This window comes from Galeopterus variegatus, unplaced genomic scaffold, assembly GCF_000696425.1.
Source record: "Galeopterus variegatus unplaced genomic scaffold, G_variegatus-3.0.2 Scaffold14, whole genome shotgun sequence".
Lineage (NCBI taxonomy): Eukaryota > Metazoa > Chordata > Mammalia > Dermoptera > Cynocephalidae > Galeopterus > Galeopterus variegatus.
Window position 1 is genome coordinate 1098775 of NW_007726125.1, and position 7212 is coordinate 1105986.

At 37.9% G+C, this 7212-nt stretch overlaps 1 protein-coding gene and 1 pseudogene across 1 annotated transcript in view; one reads left to right on the forward strand and one right to left on the reverse strand.

Moving 5' to 3' along the window:
- Positions 1-7212, reverse strand: part of CRTC3 (CREB regulated transcription coactivator 3) — a 103783-nt gene that overhangs the window by 86338 nt on the left and 10233 nt on the right. The gene's annotated exons all lie outside the window — the stretch shown is intronic.
- The window catches only part of LOC103585015, a 1827-nt pseudogene continuing 556 nt past the window's right edge, over positions 5942-7212 (forward strand).

Consider the following 7212-nt stretch of genomic DNA (forward strand, 5'->3'; position numbering starts at 1 on the left):
TGGCTCTCAGGCCTCTCTGGGCAGCAGGGACTGGCCTGGGCTGGGGGTCCCGCGGTGCCTGCCTGTTCCAGTGTGGCTCTCAGGCCTCCTGTTGTTGCTTTTTAATAGCTGCAAATTGATTGATTCATCGGAGAGAACGACGCTAGGAACCGTCTACTCTGCCATCTTGACCAGAACTCGACTTATTCATTTCTATGTCTCCTATGCCTCTCATAGAGCCTTCCACCATAGTAGGTGCTCAAGAAACATTTGCTGAATTTATTTATCAATTAATGAGGAGTGAAAAAGAAAAGTAAACTCTATCACAGAAGGGAGAGAGCAGGAGATGACCACTTAATTTGTGTGTGTGCTGAAATTTAAGGATGAGCCCTGCCATACAGCCTTTCAGAGTAACTGTCACCTTTCACAGTATGAAATTCTACCAACTAAAGATTTGATTTCACAGGCTTCTTCGTTTGAAATGTATGTATCTCAGAGTAGTTATGTGGAGGCTAAAAGTTTTTGATATGAAATATAATCAGAGTGTTTTTCTCATCATTCAAGTAAGCACTTTATTTATTTATTTTTTTTGTCTTTTTCCGTGTCCGGCAACGGATCGCAACCCTCAGTGTTGCCCCCATACCGGACCGGGGACCGGCAACGAGATTGCAACCCTCGGTGTTGCTCCCGCGCCTCGCTCAGCCAGTGAGTGGGAACCGGTCTGTATGTGGGATCTGAACCCCCGGGCGGGAGCGCCACCGCGCTTCCCAAGCGGCGCACTATCCAGTGCGCCACCGGGCCGGCCCCAAGTAAGCACTTTAGCCAAGACATAGAAATCTGACTGGCCGATGAAGGAAAGGAGGGAGGAAAAGACCATCTTAAAGCTCTGGCTCTTAGGGGAAAGTGAGGATTTAATCCAGTGCTGAAACTGTGAACTAGACTGTGGCATGAGAATGCCAGCCAGCCAGGGCAATGCTGTCCAATACTGTAGCCACCAGCCACATGTGGCTATTGAGCACTTGAAATGTGGCTTGTGCAACCAAGGAACTGAACTTTTAATTGTATTTACTCTTAGTTAATTTAAATATGGCTAGTGACTAATGTACTGGACAGCACAGACCTTGTGATGCGGGTAAGAATACAGAAAAAAGATAGAAAATGATAAATACAAACTTGCTACTTCAAAATTGCTCCTAAGCTCTATTTGTGTTATTGCACTAATGACTTCTACTCAGTACTTCAGTTTCCAAAGATCTGCATTTATTCTGCATTAATTAGATCTTTATAACAACCTTATCAAGTAATTGTCAGTATCATGATTTATAGATGAGGTTCAGAGAATTCTGTGATTTGCCTAAGGAGACTCAATGGGAAGTGGGTCTAATCACTTAACTCCAAAGCTGTCCAGATGGTATCAAGGAGCCTCACCTCTTCCTTTCAGAAAGAGGAAGTACAGGATGGGTGGGTGCCTTGTTCAGCTCATCATTCTGCCCTGCACAATCTGAGAATATTCAATGAGAATTGGTCTCTCATTTCACTCCATAAGCAACTCACCTACCTGGAATTCAGCTCCTTGGTATTAGGAGTGTTTCCTGGGCTGTGGGACAGGCAGAGCTCATCCCTTCCTTAAACCTGTTTCTGCCCTTTCCCCACTCCCAGGCCTTCAAGTTAAGAGGACAGGAGGCTGGGGAGCTCTCAGAGGTTAGCTTCAAAGTTGTTCTAGATTATGCCTGGTAGTACTTATATGCTACTTATGATATTACTTTGAAATTAAAAAAAAAAAAAAAAAATCTTAAGATCTGACATGCAAATATGCATACAGGACTGAATTTTCTGCATTAGGACAAAAGAGATTTCAAAGACTGCTTGAAGATTATGGGGTCAATGGCAAGGGCAGAGGTATTTCAAATAACTCCTTTTCTGTCTGTCCTTCAGATATACTTTACAGATTTAGAAAACCAGGTATAGGAAGATAAGGGAAATGATGTTTTTATATTTACTGCAAACTTATAAATGTAAATCATCCTAGGCCAAGAGTTCTTAACAAGGCATCAAAATAAATGCAAAAATGAGTGTAACATGTTTGAAATTTTCACTAATAGAAAGTTTTTTTAAAAAAAAGTAAATGAGAATGTGTATACATATGTATCTATTTTTCTCAGGAGGGATCCATAGTTTTCATCAGATTTTCAAACTGAAGGCAATCTTCTAGCTCTTTATTGTCTCTCATGTTTTATATTTTGTTCATTCTCTCATGTTTTATATTTTGTTCACATAGTTCTTGTAAGTAAAACAAATGTTTTTTATATATATATAAAATAAATTATATATAATGTTATATATTTATATATAAAACATTTATATAAATATATATTTATATAAATATTATATAAATATATAATTGTATTTTATATCATATATTTACATATCAAATAAATATAAATACATATAAATATATTTATATTTATATAATATATAATTTTTACAATAGCTTAAAATATATATAACATATATATTTTAAGCTACTGTAATTACATATTATATTATATACATATTTTAACCTATTGTAAATATGTTTTTTTCTCCTTTATATATTCTAACTGGCCATTGATAATATATTTAATAGCTTTTTAAAAGAATTAAAAATTTTTTTCAAATGGTTGGATTTTTTAATTTAAATTTAATTATTAATTACAATTTTATCAATTATATTCAGATTCAATTTCTCCTTTTTAAATTTACTGGGAATTTAAATTTACACACACACACACACACACACACAGTACTATGAACAAATACAGTTGTCTTTTGGTATCCTTGAGGGGTTGCTTCCAGGACACCCTGCAGATACCAAAGTCCGAGGATGCTCAAGTTCCTAGTCTAGTGTTTGCATACAACCTATGCACGTCTTCCTATAAACTTTAATAATCTCTAGATTACTTATAATACCTAATACAATGTAAATGCTATGTAAATAGTTGTTATACTGTATTTTAAAATTTTGTATTATGTTTTATTGTTGTATTGTTTCTGTTTTTCCAAATATTTTCCATCCATGGTTGGTTGAATCCAAGGATGCAGAACCCATGAATATGGAGGGTCAACTGTAGTGAAAACAACCCAAACATCGAAGAGTAAGAGAGCAGTTAAATAAACTGTGGTACATCCATATGATAGAATATAGTGTAGCCTCTAGAAATAATGTTTCTGAAGACCATTTAAACATATGAGAAAATTTCCATGACAGAAAAAAAGGAAGATACAAAACTATACATGCAGTATGATGCTGATTTTTAAAAAAATATTTATAATCACTGCAAAACTGTTGAAAGAAAGAGCCAAAATGTGAACAAAGATGCTACCTGTTTCCTGTAATATACAAGTGTCTCACTTATAATCAGAAAAAAGTTGTTTTTAAAACCTGTCTATGAATATCTAAAAAGGTATTTTACCTTTTAGAGAATAAATTGTAGAGAATAAAATTTGGTGTACAGTAATTCTAATTTGTTAACAGAATTACTCTCCATTATTTTTATTCTGAATATTGGGTCATCATAGTGAATTAAAAATCTACAACTGTGTTATTGCCACATTCTCCTCACTTACTAGTTTTTGCAACTTGTTGCTATATTTCATCACATAAAAGCCAAATAATACTATGACAATTACCAAATACATATACCAACCCCAAAGGGATTTTGTGAAGACCGAATCATCTATGTAGCGAGCTTAACAGTGTCTGGCAGTCTGGCATATAGTGTGTACTCAATAAATGCTAGCTATTAGATTAATACTTATGCTTTCCGTTTGTTCGTTTGTTTCAATTTAACTACTGACACATCTTTTGCCAACTTTTTTTTTTTTTTTTTAAAGGAAATGCAGTAAAGGAAAGCCAGTGAAATTGAACTAGAAGTCAAAGACTTGATTTTTAAGTCCTGGTTCTCTTACATACTTGCCATACGTACTCTGGGCCTCATGATACCTGCTCCGTACTGGTAGTAGGCCTCAGGAAGATCACCCTTCTGGACCTGACCATCCAAGCTTTTGCTACCTTGCAACATGGCTTTCTCTCTTGGCCACCAGACTGTTCCCTAAATTAGCCAGAACTTATAAACACTCAGTTATAAACAAGATGACGCAATATTGTTAAAAGCTGGTGGTCAGAGATGTAAAAAGTGCAATTAGTTTTTAGTGATATAATTTGCAAGAACTAGGTGGGTTATATGAAGTTTATAAAAAGCTACAACTATACTCAGATAGCCCTACACAGACCTGTCCCTCTCTCTGTGGCTGCCTGACAATCAGACCACACAGCCAACAGGTGCCCTAGCTATTATAACATGCTAGTGGAATGGTTATCCCTTCCCTGACCAGAAGAGATAGCCCCAGCCCTCAGAGAAGATGATGGCCACTTCCTTCTCTCTGCCTTCAGCATACATGTGCCAGGCCCTGCCTGGAGGTATAAGGGCTGTAACCCTAGCCATCCCTTGACTGATGACCTGCCCCTTGCTAAGGATTATCAGAAGGCAGCCTGAAGAGCTTGCCTGTTTACTCTTCTGATAAGTCTGCTCTCTGTATAAGGGCCCCCACTGGGTTAGAGGGAAAACATGTGCTTCTAGATCCTCCACCGGGACAGAAAATTGGTCTTTAACTATATTAAAATAGTACTATGCCTACTAACCAATGTTGTAGTAAGGATCAAGTAAACTCCAAAGTGATCTACAAACATAAAAGTAGTAGACAATGGGAACAAGATCAAGAGATCTATAGTACATCATGGTGACTATAGTTAATAACAACATATTGTATAGTTACAAATAGCTAAGAGAGTAGATTCTCATCAGAAAAAAATAATAAAAATGCAGGGCTGGTTCATGGCTCACTTGGGAAAGTGCTGTGCTGACAACACCAAGTCAATGGTTAAGATCCCCTTACTGGTCATCTTAAAAAAAAAAAAAAGATAAAAATGTGAGGTGATTTATATATTAATTAGGCTGATTCAGTCATTCCACAATGTTTGTGTGTGTATACAAACATATTGTATACCACACCAATGTTCATCGCAGCACTCTTTACAATAGCCAAGAGCTGGAATCAGCCCAAATGTCCATCATCGGATGAGTGGATACGGAAAATGTGGTATATCCACACAATGGAATACTACTCAGCTATAAAAACGAATGAAATACTGCCATTTGCAACAACATGGATGGACCTTGAGAGAATTATATTAAGTGAAACAAGTCAGGCACAGAAACAGAAGAGATAACATAGGGAAGAAGACATAACAACTATAATTCCTTGAAGTTGATACGACAAGCAAACAGAAAGGACAGTTTTGGGTGGGAGTGGGGAGAGGGAGGAAGGAGGGGGGTTTCGGTAATGGGCCACAATAATCAACCTCATTGTATATCGATAAAATAAAATTAAGAAAAAAAATAAAAATAAAAATAAAAAGGGTAGTATCAAGTATATTTAGTGACAAAATCTATCTCATAGAGTTGAGAGGATTATATGAGTTGGCCCATAAAAAAAAAAAGATATTGTATACCATAAATATATATAATTTTTATTTGTCAATTAAAAAATTTATAATAAAGAAAAAAATCAAAGGAGGATTGTGTGTAAACAAATGATTATAAACAACTTAACTGAATCAAAATCTGTGCTTCTGTGCCAATTTCATGAATTGGAAGATTCCATATTATTAAGATGTCAATTCTCCCCAACCTATCTACAGATTCAATGCAACTCAATTTAAAATCTCGGTAGGCTTTTTTGTAGAAATCAACAACCTGGTTCTAAAATTTTATGAGGCAAAGGAACGAAATATGTAAAACAACTTTGAAACAGAACAAAGTTGGCACATGCTCCCTCCGTGCAGCTGGTCTGCATGCGTGAGTAGGAGGGACAGGCCTCTCTGACCTTCCCTGCTCACTGTTTCAGTGTGACATCTCCAGCCATGAACTGTTTTGGTACCCAGTTGGTGGGAGCCACAGCGACCCCATTGTCATGGCCAAAAGCCCACAGCAATGAAAACCTCAGCAAAATTCATATGATATCATCAAATTGAATCGAAAGGAAAGAAAGAAGAGAATTTTCCAAGACTAAACAGAAGACTCCAGCAAAGTGGTGCTCAGCAATTCAGGATAAGAGTACAGTGGGGAATCCAACAGAATGCTGGTTTTGGTAAGACACAGAGGGAGAGTAATGCCTAGAAAGACACGTCCTTATGGTGTTATCACTGGCCTTGCAGCTAGGAAAGCAACTGGAATTTGAAAAGGAATTAGTCCTATGAATAGTCCACCTCTAAGGGACAAGAATATAGAATGATATTTTCTAGTGTTAAAAAGAAAGGCAAACCGAGACAAAAGGAAGTGCAGAGGAAACCAGCTGCAGTTCTCAAGAGACCCAAATAGCTAAACAGAAAAAAATAACAGTCCACCTAAATTCACCAGGAGTGGAAATAACAGCTATCAGAAAGACACTGCTCAGGCAACTTTTCTTTTAGAAGAGGCCTGGAAGTTCAGGCCCAGTTGAACACAGAACTGCTAGACGATGTAGTAGCAAAGAGAACTCGTGAATGGTGAACTTCCACCATAGATGGAGGAATTTTGACTGTCTATTCACAATCCTCAAGCAGTGCGGTGCCTGGTATCTCAGAAACCATGATTAACTTGTACTGCTGTACCCTTATTCTTGACAAAACAAGAGCAATCTGATGTAAAGAAAGCTCCTAAAGGTGTTCTCCTACAATTGACATAAATGGTTTTGGAAAATAGCCACGGATGACTTTGAATGAGTGGTTTGAGATCCTGAAGGAACAAAGAGCCACTCTCACATTCAACTAAGGAGGAAGCTGCTTTGTGATTGTGAGGTGGACCCCGTCTCAGAGGGACTTTCGCATGGTGACTCTGTTTGATAAGTTGAATCACTTGAAGAGTTCATCCCAGAAATTCACAAAACTATACTTCAAAATATTCACAAGTCTTGGGCCAGCCCGGTGGCGCACTGCTATAGTGCGCCGCTTGGGAAGTGCGGCGGCGCTCCCGCCAAGGGTTCGGATCCCACATACAGACCGGTTCCCGCTCACTGGCTGAGCGAGGCGGGTGAGCAACACCGAGGGCTGCGATCCCGTTGCCGGTCCCGGTCCGGTACGGGGGCGACACTGAGGGTTGTGATCCGTTGCCGGACCAGGAAAAAAAAAAAAAAAAAAAAAAAAAAAAAAATTCA